Source organism: Thunnus maccoyii, chromosome 5, assembly GCF_910596095.1.
Source record: "Thunnus maccoyii chromosome 5, fThuMac1.1, whole genome shotgun sequence".
NCBI lineage: Eukaryota > Metazoa > Chordata > Actinopteri > Scombriformes > Scombridae > Thunnus > Thunnus maccoyii.
The window spans coordinates 12577094-12591637 of NC_056537.1; the positions used below are offsets into that span (position 1 = coordinate 12577094).

General features: G+C 41.7%; 1 protein-coding gene across 3 annotated transcripts in view; it reads right to left on the reverse strand.

Moving 5' to 3' along the window:
* The window catches only part of LOC121897300 (neuronal cell adhesion molecule-like), a 42891-nt gene extending 28615 nt beyond the window's left edge, over nucleotides 1-14276 (reverse strand). For all 3 annotated transcript variants that reach the window (XM_042411704.1, XM_042411705.1, XM_042411703.1), the window contains exon 1: nucleotides 14239-14276. The gene's annotated coding sequence lies outside the window, so the exon portion shown is untranslated. The remainder of the gene's footprint in view (nucleotides 1-14238) is intronic.
* Between the last annotated feature and the right edge of the window lie 268 nt (nucleotides 14277-14544).

Here is a 14544-nt window from a genome sequence, read left to right on the forward strand (position 1 = left end):
ACCAAGAAGTGCTTTAAATGACAGCCATGCTATGAGCTGCTGGTTAACAAGGGATGTCATAAAATTCAAAATTAATGACACATAAACTAGAGCAAAAAAAATTCAGAAACATTATTATTACATGGTGCTTTTTTCAAATCAATCTGCTCTTGAACAGCATTACATGCAACAATAATGTGACTTAGACCATAATAATGCTAACTGTGACGGATTATCCAAATTGAGCAAGTTTCAAGAGTCTGCTAGTGGAATTTTGTATGGTTCAGAAATGAATAGAAGTCAATGGCTGCCTGTTTTGTTAAGAAAAACACATCCAAAACTGAAACACAGCAGTATGCTTTGAGAAATGGTTAGCTGTGATGTTAAGTATATTTGATTTGTATTAAATGAGCTAAAATGTGCAAAACCACTCTTAATGTCCTTTACAATTCCACTGCTCAGCCTAACTAGTCATGTTTCTTCAGAAAAAGCTGTAATGTTAATTACTGTCTACAACTACATAAGACCACCTTCACTCCGGACTTGCTTTTCTCTCAGTTCGTTTTGTCCATGGAGAAAACACTCAGCTCTTGTGTAAAAGCTGCATTGAGCTGTCTGGCCTCTCATTCAGCCAGCCTCTTCAATTACTCCATTGTCATTTTCCCATGGCCAGCTACTTCACCGTCCCAAAACTAATTGGTTTTGTGCACATGTCAGAAACGTAGCACATACAGCGACACACACACACACACACACAAATCGGAAAAAGATGCATTCACGCACGCAGTCCGCAGAATGTGAGGGTCAGGACATGTCTGAGCACACAGATGGAGCTGACAGGGGCACGGGCACTGAGAATTGAAGCACGCCACGGTGTAAATGAATAGCAGTCAGTAGGGAAAAAGCCCCAATTGAATTTTCCTTACAGCACCAGATAATACTACACCATATGCTTTATGCCAACCACGAGCAGAAAAACTGCTATTGTCTGTGCCAAACAATAGTGATGCAATACTGCAACACTGACAGAATCACTGCTGTTGCATCAGTGCTATACAGTTATAACTTCTATGATGAAAGACGAGCCTTTCTCTCATGCCAAGCACCCTAATTAACTCCCATAATCAGTGCTATTGATGGCTCATGCAATCAGGGGTTTGTGAGCCTCGGTATGGCCTTAATGGAGCGGCAGGGATCCCCTACAGACAGCTGAATGCGGGTGTATAATGATGAGAATGGCTGTGCACTCAGGAAGGTGGTGATGAGAAAACGGATATGGTTGGAAGAGTTTATTTTTCTGAGGCTGCCGGGTGCTCCCGCTGCAGCTCAGGATGTCACTGGATGGTATTCGTGCCCAGGGCTGCGTGCCCATTTCTCTGTGCCATTAAACATCTATGGGGGAGTGGGAGGTCGCTTAAAAGGCCTTGCTGGAATAGCAGAAGACAGTGAGACAGTCTGTCATTTGGTTACACAAGTTTGGAAAGTCAGAAGCATGTGGGATTTCAAAGTTATCTCCCTGCTACTATAAATAGTCCTCTGTAGGTCATTTTAAAAGCTGAAGAGAACATTACATTTAGCAAATATCCTTTAATTTCTTCCACAAACTACTGCACAGATTCAAAGCTACTGTGGAAAGCAGGCATTAGCAGTGATATGACTTATAGCCATGATGTGAGGTTGATTGTTCAGCAGCTTTGGCTAATGCCTCTCACAGGCCTTTTATCTGCGACTGCAGGATCACAATGGAAATTCCGCGGGCCGGCTTCAGCGTGCGTTTCCCATAATCTTCTCATTAGCTTTTATAATTGGGGGACGGTATGCAAATAATTGGTGTGGTTAACATATGAATTGGGGTCCTGTTGTTCAGGGAGTCCCTGCGGCTCAAAAACACGCCGCAGCCTTTCATCTGCACTGTACAATGCCTGACAAAATGTGATCTTTAATTCATCTGCTCCACTGTAAATATGTTGTTTATATCTGCATACACTGACTAATAATAAACCCTCATCTATGGTGTGTTAAAGGGGCACTTCAACAATTTTTCACATCAAGATCATAAAGGTAAACTTTGGTTTGAGCTTGGAGACCACACACTTTTTAACAGAAAGCCTGTATTACAAACTGGCAATTTGAGAAATGTTTTACTGGGCAGGGGGGACCTAATGAAGAAATGCATCAGGTTGAATTATGGGAAATGTAGGCTCTAGTGTTTTTGGAGTTTATCCCATAATAGGAAATAAAAGCCAGTATATCTCAGCCTGTCCCGGGCGTACAATATTAAATTACTGGAGAAGCACTTTAAAGATCTGTTGCTCAGTTTTCAATACTTCTCCCCCAGCTATCAATCCACTACAACTCTTAATGCTAATAGGCATCTGCTGCTAATGCAACGTGTCCGACAATTTGTTTGGTCCTCCTCCTTTCACAGAGCACTGCACATTGGCATTCACTAAGCTTCCTCCCCGTACACGCCAAAACACTCCGGGATTCGCTCTCTGTCCCCTCTGCCCAAATGCTAATCACTGCCGGCGCCGGCACTTCTGAGAGGGGGCTCCTCTTTAGCATGCAGATGGAAGCAGCACCACTAGATGGGACGGCGGTGTTAAGGAGGAAATCCCTGCCTGTTCAACCTGAATGAAACGGAAACCAGTTTTGCTTTACTCTTATCATTGCAGACCAGCTAAATATAACATATCATCTGTGAGTCACGTCCTCACATTATACTGGCGCTGCTTCTGAGAGGTTTCTTGCGATTGGGATGGTGTATGAAGCCCTCTTTTTCTCCTTAGGAGAATCGCCTGTGGCTAATTGGAGGTCTCGCCATCTCCTCACTGCTTAACAATGTAGCAAAAGCTATAAGTCATTAGTCAATAAAGTAGCAATGGCAGCAAGGTTGTAAAAGTTAAGTCCCCAAAGTGCATTTACACACTGACACCTGACATATACAGTAGCTCATTACTGGAGAATTAAGCAAGCTGAGGCACGTTTAAAAAGCATTCATTAAAATGAGATCAGGAGGGGAAGAAGCACAAGGCTAAATGAGCAACTGTGGATCTGAACTTGACCTTTATTTGATAGCTGATTCACACTCTGTAATTACCGCTTAAAAGAGGACGTTCCGATATCCTCAAGCAGTCCAGCTCATGCGTGTGTGTGTTCATACTTGCTTACAATCTATTTGCATATGCATTTTCCTTGTTTATGAGTCCGCGGGTCAGTGCAGGACGTCAGGCATTAAGGATGGAGCTTCTGAGTGCGCTTGCCCTGCCACATGAGTGTGTTATGGGTGCGGTCATTCATATGCTGAGCAGAGGTTCGCTATCATGAGCAAATGCAGGAGAGTGGAAGGAAGGCATGCCGACTGGCTTCCTGAATAGCTCTGAAAACCCTCAGCATACAACATCACAAGATACACTTCAGCTGAAGAAATATAACGGCTTTGAAAAAATAATCAACACAAAATCAATCTGTTGTGAGAAGACGAGAAAATCCTTTGAGAGAGGGAAGAATCAGAGACAAATACAGTTATAATCGTTATACAATATAATCCATAAGCCTCATCGCCTCGCTCAGCACAGACATATATTTTGATAAATGCAGGGAAACGTTTTAAAGCTAAATATAGGGGCACTCCATATACTTTTCAGCAAAGCCACTCAAATCTGCACTCCAAAAGGGCACTCTGTATCCATGGCAATCCCCTAGTGTTGTCAGATCTCCATGCCGACCAAGAGATGTCAACCCTAACGTCAAACACAGATATATTGGGGGGAAAAAAAAAGAGGCCGAGACCCATTTGTCATCTCAGAAGTAACCTTGGAGAGAAACTGTACGTTTGACATCTGCTCTGCTGAAAAACACTTCCTCTGAGTTCAACAAAAGAGGTATGATTAGAATCTCAGTTTGCCTCCGTGTCCACACCGGATGGCTTATTCCACATGTGAAGGGTCTCACAAGATGGGGCCAATATGTGGAGTTTACTTTAAGCTTAGGGGTGCAACAAAAAGAGTCTGCATGAGACAGGCAGTGGAGGAAAGACACACACACACACACACACACAAAAAAAAAAAACTGGCAGTCCTGATGTTTTGTAGCAAATGAATTCCTGTGGGCCATGTCAGCCGGGGTAACACAGAGAAACAGTGTCTATATATGATTGCTCAGAGTCAACAGTTAATGCAACCAGGCCTTTCTAGAAAAGCGCTACCGCATTTCAATAAACACTCTTGTGGTGGAATTTTGCTGATACAGTACAGGCAGGCAGGCAGCGATGGGTCATTTAGAGCTGTCCACTCTTTGTGTGGTACCATTCAGTCTAGCAAAATCTGCCGACAACATCAGATAACAAAGCGCGAACACTGACTGTGCGCTGGAACAATCTGTTACCATTGCATGTTACCACAACATGTAATTTGCCAGTGAGAAAGTAGCGGTGAGAAAATCCCCGGCAGGTGGACAGAGGCAGCGAGGTCTAGTGTTATTGAGTGCCACCTCTACATTCACCACAATAGAACTCTCCTGCCGCTCCCCTCCTCCTCCTCCTCCTCCTCCTTCAGCCCCTTCCACTTCACCCCACCTGTGTCTGTGAAAGGTCAGCGCAGAGGAGGGTCCTCACCCCCTCCCTGAACCCACAACTCCCACTCTGCAATCAGTCCCAACACTGGAGCCCAGTGCCAGGAAACTCAATCAAAGAGGGGCTTCAGAGGGCTCCAGACCTCTCAAAACCCTCCATTGTCTCCAGAAGGCTTCCCCACACCGCGGCCGGGTCTATATGTAACACTGTAAGAGGAGTTGCTCATTACCGCCCGTCCCCGGTTCCACTTTGTCTCTTTTGTGCAGCTGACAGAAGAATCCAGTTGCCCAACCGAGCCAATAAAAGAGAGTGCAGTTACGTAAAAAAAAAGGAAAAGAAAGAGAATGAGAAAAAAGGATTAATTTGCAATATGGATGATGACAAGTCACATATGTCGCGCGTGCTAGTGCAGCGTATTCACCTTGGTGGTTTGACGTAAGCAAGATATAACGCTGTAACCTGTTGTGTCATCGCAAGACAATTCTTTAATGGCATCTGTTTAAAATGTGCCATTCATCCCTAAAGTGAGAGAGTATTGACTGATAGACACACCACGGCACAATATGTTTGAATGTCAGTGCAATCCATTATCACATAAAGGAAGCACTATGTAGTAGCCCCCCCCTTCTCTCTCTCTCTCTCTCTCTCTCTCTCTCAGCCCCTCCTCAGCTCTATTCAGATACGGCAGGTGAATACAAATCATTTCCCCTCCGCTGCTTTCCAAAAGGACTCACCATCCAATTTCAGACATAGAAGACACAAACAATAGTCCTTTCAAAGTGTGAGAAAATCAAATCATGCCCCTTTTTAAAAATGAAAGAGAATCAGGAGTTAACCCTTCCAAAATACTATGAAATTGAAAGTTGTTTTTCTCTCCTCCAAAAAAAAAAGGCAGCATCAAAAATCTATGAGTGAAGTTAGTTGGATGTTCTGAAGAAGGGCTGTAATTAATCTGTCTTTTTTTTTTTTTGATTAAGTGAAATTAAGTAAAAAAAATTACAGAAGTAGAATATCCTGAGTATTAGTTCAACAGGTCAAATTCTGACATATTATTGGGCAGTGGAGGATGCTGACATAAATGAGCATAAATGTGCAGTTCTACAGATGGATGCTGACCACATTTAATCAATTTTCACATTATCATTGAGTTTTCATTGGCTGAAGCAAATTGTATAGCTTACATTATAGTTTTATTTTCATAGATTACTCTTTATCTATTTAAGTTGAGTTTTCATCAAATAGTTTTCACTGACGAAATGATTTACAGTAAGTGCTCTTAATACTAATCCATTGTAAACTGTTTTTTATTGTCTAAATTGTGGCACTTTTAATATCTTATTGTCATGTTTTCATGGTTTTGCGTGTTTTATGCTTTTATAATTTCCTCTTGTGGGACCATAAAAACCTGAACTGAAATGAACACTGTAGTATAAAGCAGAGAAAGGCAACAAATCCTCACATTTGTGACGCAGATTGATCTGTTATCAGAACTGTTGGCAGTTAATGTTCTGTCGATGCACTGATTGATGGATAGTCATCTCAGCACTGCTTTTAAGTTTAGTATTTGAATATTTTAGCATTTCATCTCCTGTATATTCACTCAAAACGTGCAAAAAGCAGTGACCCAGTACAACAAAGAAACATGTAATTTCTCAACCTGTCAGTGTTTAAAAACAGAATTTTAGAAAATATGTTCCACATAAGGCACATGATTCACCAAATTACAACACACCACATGCAGAAATGTTGCTTAATGTGAAAATAATGTGTGTGCCAGCTGCACAGATCCAAACACTCGCTTTCAGCCAAGTCTGAATGAGCTTTGATTACACCGGCTTGGGCTATGTCCACTCTATTTCACAAGTCAGGTTTTCATATGCTAAACTCAACAAACAACTCAGGGGAGGCAAACAATTCATCAAAGATAGCCTTGAGTAAACTCATCTGACTGTATTTGAACTGAAGAGCAACACTGTGAATTTTCATTTTAACTCTTCTCCACTCTAAAGACTTTCGATGGAATTTAATCTAATCAAGTTATGAGAAACTTGTGATATTTTACCAAATAAATGAAATTACAGGAGAGAGATAACATCTCCCATTAGTGGATGGAAGTATTTTTTGTTAGCATGTAATTGGGTGGTCTAATTTCATTTGAAGCACTGAATTTTGTGAAATTAAAGAGAATATTGGTGATTAAAGGATACAGTAGAAAGCCCCTTGTGGTAACTGACTGATGCTGACTTAGCGCCACACCAAGACTTAGTGTGAACATGTTTCTATCTGTCTCGTGGGTCTGTCTGACTGAAATATTAGCTAATGAGTACTAATGATACTAATGAAGGACTTAGCCTTATCATAAAGGAAGTCCCTTCATGTGCTTCAGAACTCTCTTTGCAAGTTTATTTGAAGACATAATGTGAAAACACGAGACACCCAAACTAAAAAAAAGCTTTCCTGGTGTTATAGCTTAGAGATTTTTCCCATTACATTCATCACTCAGAGAGTTTGAGTGTGTTTCGAGTGGGTTTGGTGTTTAGCCCAGAGGGCGTCAGAGCTCAGACAAACAGTGCTTCATCCTTACAGATCGGCTGGCCCCATCAGAAATAACGACCCCGACAAGAACTGCTCCATCAGCCCTCATTTGTCAAACTGTGATTCCGGAGGAAACGTTGCTCCCATTTAACACTAACAGTCAGCCTGGCTTCCGCTAACAGCCTCTGTCCTGTGTCTGCGTTTGACGGGACGAGACTGGCGCAGGCCTGGTCGCTAATGTAAGAGAAGTGTCTGCTGAGTGTTGGATAATGGCTAGGAGAGGCTTTAGTGGAGCTTGTGGGGTTTTTTTTTTTTCTTTCTGACTGCCTCTATTGCTCAGTGCAGGTACAGGAAAGGTCGACACTGGGAGGTCGAGCAGCGTTGCTGGGAAAGGTGTGTGTGTGTGACTTGCCTACAAGAATGAAGACCAGGGGTGTTTGAGTGTGTTTATGCTCCCGGGGGTTGAACATGACAGAAGAATGAATTACAGTACTTCTGCTGGAACCATCTCACCCTCATCTGTCTACACGTGAAGAATGAATAAATGCATTTCATGGTCACCTACTTGTAGCTTAAACTATGTGTTTCAAAAGTAGGAACACACATGTTTTACAATCATTGATGAAATAGTGTTGGATCCCTCCACCTACTTCTATCTTATTCTTAGTCTAATGGATATCTTATAAAAAATCTCTTCTGTCTCATTTTTAAATACCCAAAAAAGCAATATACAACACATTCACAAGATTATTTAGTATACTGGTAAATGTGTGATAAAATGTTACTTAGTTAAACATCAATCTTAACATTAAAGACTCTGCAAACCTGCACAGGTGTTTTCACTTATCCCTGCTGATTAGACTATTAGTCTAAATGCTATGTCTTAATTCCACACTAACGACCTTCAGTATGTATTATAGTAATTGTCACAGTATACTGTTTTTGCAGTTAATAAAACAAAAATTAATGTACTTTGCTATCTTGCTCTAATCTGATATAATGCATGTGTCGGCAGTTTTGGAATGCTGCTGCAAATTACGCTTCACAAAGACAAAGTCAAATGTTTTTCAAAGATTTAATACTTATTTTCTGTTTTCCAAGATCTCTCTGTAGCTTCCTTTATGCAGTGCATTGTAATATAATAGAGTACATACAGCAGCACACTCAAAAATCAGGCGTTTAGTAGTACACAAACTAACTCTTACACATAATTTGTCACTTTTTCAGTGTCGGCACATTACATACTCAAAACCTTAATTAGTATGTAGTAGCGAATCGGGACAGAGCTTTTGAATTAGCAGGAAAAGCACAGGTGTAACTACTAACATTAAGGATGGCTCTGTTCCATTGAATCATCCTATTACAGCATACCAGTGTGCTAGCAACATGCACAATACCAGAACTCTGAACAGGAAGATCTAATGACTGCACTACATCTTTTCCTGCTATGACATGTGAAAATGTTTGTAGTGAAAAAGGTCTTTAAGAATGATGAAGTTGCACAGTTTGTGCCAGCCCACACAGCCCCGAGAAGAGGTCTAATCAGGCAAAATAATTAAAAATCACCTGTGGAGGCTTTTAGCTATTTATAATTTTACTTAAAACCCTCTTCAAGCTAAACCTAAAGATACTCAGTAAGGAATTTGACAGGATTCAGACTCCAGACTCAGGAAATTGTATGCATCTACCCAAATCATATATGCACCCAGAAGCATAATGTTTGTCATGTTGATTCAAGATCCAGCAAATTACATCTCTGAACAAGAAAAACATTTCAAAAACATTTGGAAATATAGGTGTAATGTAATTCAGCAAGCGGAGCTAGAGATCTACAGACAAAAGTCTTCTTCAGCGTGTTCTCACATTTTATATTTGCTCGTTCCTTTACTCTCTCTCTCAACACGTACAGAGAGAGATTTCTCATTAGAAGTGGGTGAGATGCAGGTGAGCAAGGGGTGACATCTAAATTCAGCCATTTGTATTCCACCACAACACCCGGGAAGCAGGCTGTTTATATTGATGAGCAGATAGACTTGGCCTTGGACCAGGACCCACGCCTAGCAGCCACATAAATCATTTGGTTTCTTAGAGGCCCTTCCAAACAGCTGGATCCCACCAGCTTATGACTGTGTGAGGACAATCTTCTCTCTCCTGAAGCCACGTCGATGCTTGGAATCAGAAAAAACAGACCTCTGGAATTCATCCACAGCGTGAAAAAAAGATTCAGAGACGTCTCAAGCAAGTGAGATGAAGAGAGTATAGATACTCTGAGGTAACTGCAAACAGGTTTGGCCACCATAACCTGGCATATATTTCCTCTATTTCTTTCTAAATTTCTAAATAAAGAACAAGAACACCAAAGGCGGCTACACAATCTTGTTTTTCAAGTGAGGAACATCTTGGGAACATGAAGCCAATCACTCCGTTAGGACCAAGAAATGTTCTTGCAATTACAGTATATTGAAACAAATCAACTGCACTGCAAACAATTAAATGAAAAACAAATCAGATTATGGCTGCAAGGAATAATTATTTTTAATTTCAATTAAATTTCAAGTTCTCGTAGCCCATGGTGACATCTTCAAGTTGGTTTGTTTTGACAAATCAACAATCCAAACTGAAAGATATCTAATTTACAATGATATAAAACTGAGAAAAACAGCAAATTCTCAGATCTGAGAAGGTGGAAGCAGCAAATTTTCCTGACTTAAAGGATTGATTGATCAAAACTGTTGTTGATTTATTTTCTATACATTAACTAACTGATTGATTGACTAGTCATTTCAGCATTTAATAAGATTTTGAGACTTAATACTAAATTAACTGACTGGAGATGATGGATAACAGAGAGATGAATACAGAGGAATAACAAACGTGCATTCAGCAGTGCAAATAAGGAAGATCTAAACGGCTGGACCAGATAATTGCACAGAGAGGACAGGCAGCGAAGGTAGAACAACGCCTAGAGGAAGGTTGCGCAGGTGAAAAAAAAAAGATGGAAATGCAGCACCAGATATAGAACAGCATCTCCTCACATTCTCCAGGCTGTCTGCTGAGCAGTTTGTGAGTCAGTTGCGCATGAAGCCGACTTTCTCCACAACCCTGGAAGATGGAGGAGGAGAGCTGAAACCCCCTCAGGAGGGGCCTCACCAACCTCTTTCACATCACTCAGCCGCTTTCTCTCCCTCACTGTCTTTGTATCCATCTATTCATCTATTTGTTTATTCATGTGCTTCTTTCTGACACTTAAGCTGCGTGTCTCCCCATCTCCCTGCCTCTGCTTCTCATACAACCAAAGAGACACTAAAAAAACACACACACCCAGTCGTTCACATCCGTACACGGCCTCTTTCACACATACAGTCGCTCTTAAACATAACATGTGCAGACAGGAGTGTTGACAGAGAGAACTGTCAGAGAATTGTCAAGCTAGTATCAAAGAGACACCTAAGAAATATCTGGGCGCGCTCATCTGAAACAACGCGCGCTGGGAGCAGCCAAGGGGCCTTTTGTGCACGTATAAATCCCTCTTCTCTTCTGCAGCTCGTCTGATCTCTGCTCTACTGCTGCTGTGTAATATCACTGCGTTCTAACCACATGCCAGAGAGCTGATGCTTCACTCCTAGTAGACGACGGTGTTCATGCGTACTGGCATTTATGGAGGATCTCTTAGAGAAAGTCAGCAATTTACAGTCCAGTCTTTTGCATTTTTATTCAGGAAGTCGAGTTATTTCACAAATGTATCCAGCCGCTTTTATGTACAGTACAGTCAGAATATTAGACTGGGGAACTTTTCTTTGAAACTCTGATTATAAGATTAAAATGCTGACGTTCAACATTATTTGAAGTTGTTTTCATCCTCATCACATGATATGCGCATGAATTATAATCATACACATACAGTCGCTTAATTTTAGGGGACAGAACATAATAGGGCAAATTAAATTGAAAATCTGGATGTATCTCGCTTTGTAGTTTTGGCCATCATTTTTATTGGTAATAATAGCACTGTACTCACCATGTTACAGTCAGGAAACATGATGACATCGCTAGAAAGAAGTCATCACACTGGCTATGAAACATGTGCAGTCAAATGATCATACAGGTTTTTAAACAAACTCCCAGATTTGCCCAACTTTTTTTTTTGGAAGAAAACAAAAGTGAGAGTAAAATTATTACCCAAACTGTCCGTCTGTCCTTTGGTCTTTGTAAGACTAGTGGAGCTAAATCAGCAGGGATGGTGGCAGGGCTACAGAGTGGGTCGTGGCATTCAGATGAAGCTGCCTATCAAGCTACAGTAGTGGTTCCAGCCAATGTAAGCAGATTCAGTGTAGATGGAAGGATGGGTCGCTGTGTATCTGCTCTTTGCTTTGGTGAGGTAGGATTCAAAGGTAGTTTTGTTAGATCTGGGTTAGAAAATGGTGTCACCTGTCAGAGGATTCAGTAGATGAACCCACTGCAGGGCCTAACGATAGCTCAAAATATCATTTAACATGAATACTGGGCTTTCATACGGATGCTCACCTAACTGCTGGCACATTTCACATTTCAACATGAGCGGTGATAACTGTTATTAACATTGACCTCCATTATAGCGATGTCTCCATGTTTCCGGATCTCAGCGATGATTTTGGTGAGATACAATATGAAAGATATGGTTTATGTATACGAATAATGGCCAAAACTACCAAAATAACACCCAAGTTGTAATAAAACTGATTTTTTTTATAACATCTCTTCATTTTTAATACTTGCTTAAAATCCTTAGCAGACATTGACAAGCTGAAATCTACAACCAAAGACACAGGCCAGACCGATGACGTTCTGTCAGGCCTGCAGCCATCTTAACCTCCTGCTTGTTTCAGGGGCTTTCGCCTTCAGTCTGATCTCTTAAGCAAGTGGAACACATGATCAGCTAAATCAAGAATATTCCAGTGTTTGGCCATGAAAAAAAAAACTCCTTTGTTGCTCTTTCTGTATGTTTGGATCATTGTCCTGCTGCACTGTGCAAAGATTGGTGATTTAAAAAGGACTAAAACAGGAGTCCTTCACTGTTCATCTAATGTGCACCCATGAGAGGTGTGAACACAATCAAACACCTTTGAAACCAAGACTCAGCAGCTTACAGTCAGTGGGAGTAAACAATGAGAAATGTATGAACTTTCTGAGCAAATACTTTCTGACTGCACTGTATTGTGTATGAAAAGTCTGTATTATGTAATTTTGTCACAGAGATTTACAGCGAAAAGTGTGTAGAGTTAACCATATCATTGCTGTTTCTGAGGAGGCAAAGCTCTGGTTGGGTGATCCACGATCTTTTTCCCACCCTCCCCACTTGGCATCAAAACACACACAAACACAAACAATAATACCACACTCCCTGTCCATGACAGCCATGTGAGGGAAGCCTGTGAAAGACAGCACTATGGAGGTAAACAGAAACCTCTGCAGCCTTCTATTGAAGGGCCTGGGACCTGAATGCTGCAGCTCACAATGGACGCTTCACGCCTCACTGTGCTTAAAACCGCAAATTCAGTCTGCAGCTCCTAAGTGTGGCCTTCTATGACTCGGCCATTGAAAAATGTGGACTCAGCCTCTCTGGCCTGGAGCACAGCGGTATTGACCGCTGTATTCACAGCAACAACTGACTGCCACAGAGCGATGACAAGAGAGAAACGGAAAGAATGAGAGATTCAGACACAAACAGACTGACAGATAGGCAGAGGGAAAGAGAGAGATTGAAATAGGCACATAAATGGATAAACTGAGAGAGACAGAGAGAGAGAGAGAGAGAGAGAGAGAGAGCCCCCCCATAGGTGAAAATAAAACAACCGTAGGAACCAACAGCAGAGGCAGATGAGCTCAGAGCCGTCAGAGTCCCTTAACTCTCCATTCAGCTGTGCGTGCTGCCTCCCCGCCTGGCTCGGCCTGCTGCGAGGCTGAGGTGGGCTCCTTCCTTCACACTCCACTGGGCGGTGGACACACATCACATCGTGTCACCTCCACTCACAGAGCATTAGATCCAACTCCCCGCTGAATCACAGACGCACTTTGAGCACAGCAGAATGAGGAGATGAGCTTAAGGTTGCGGAGGGTCATTTTCGAAAAACCCTGTGTGAGCTGAGAGTCAATTCTCTGGCCTCTAATGCATCATGAGACCATGTACTTACGGGAGCTACTTTAGCGCTTAATTGTGCAACTGCCATTAGAGAACTTTTCTACCTCTGCATGCTCCATTATGATACATTATGTGTCAATAAAGAGGGAGGCAATAGGCACAATTTAGGCTGTAAGTGCTATTTTGTGATTTCTAGTATTGACAACCACTGTCACCGCAGCGGGCGAGGATGAGAGGGTGTGTTACCTTGGTAACCATATGTATCAAACAGACAGTTGGACATTTGAAACCCTGTGTTTTTAATCCCCTGCCAAACCTTGTTGCCAAAATGGGTGCCGACACAAAAACACACTTTGCCAGTGGACAAGTGCCAGTCAAGCAAGCGGTGACCTTTGCTTTACAGCTGGAACAAAAGAGGAGGCAACACAACTGAGACTGCAGTAGTGGAAAGGCCAACTAGTCGTTCAGGGACCTATAAACTCTACAGAGTGTTCACATTAAAGGGATAGTTCTGATTTTTTTGAAGTTTTATCCATAGTCAGTATATTACCTGCAGTAGATTTGGGTCGGCACGCTCCCAGTTTGGAGAAGCAGGCAGAAATAAAGACACAGAAGCTGAGCGATGTACTGATGTAGACGGGGCCAGCAGCAATAGTTTATTACTATATTATGCTGCAGCAGCACTTTCTGACCCAGCAGCGGACCCAAATCTACTGCAGGTAATACACTAACTATCTTATACAACCCGCCTTCAAAAAAATGCGAACTATCCCTTTAATACATTCACATTCTGGCAGTATCATAGATGATATTTGGACTAGAGACACTTGCCAGGCATAGCAAACAGGCTGACATTTGTGTGTGCTCACATCCTGCGGGAGGAGAAATGCCTTTGAAAAAGAACAAGAACGTTTGCTCCTGAAAGGCCGGAAGTTCAAACTGTTTTGGAAAATGATGATGTTGGTGATGAGGGGGAAAAAAAAAAAAAGTTGAAAAATGAATTTAAAGTCTGAGAGAAATGTTTCCAACTTACCAGAGAAACCCAAATCCCCTCTCTCCTCCTCCACCCTGGCTAGTTGTCTGCTGCTTCTTCTTCTCTGGGTTTTTCTTCAATCTGGTGTAAAAAATGGAAGAGAATAACAATTCATTATTCATAATTTAGATTTTTTTTTTTCTCCACCCTCTCGCTTCATTGAAACAACCGGGATTTTAAACCGACCAGATAAGAAAATCCAATCTTTCTTAATAAGGTTTCTGGGGAGGAAGTTTTGCACAGCTATGCATATTTTCTGACATCCAGTACATCAATTTGACTTCACAATGGGCCTACTACCCTAGG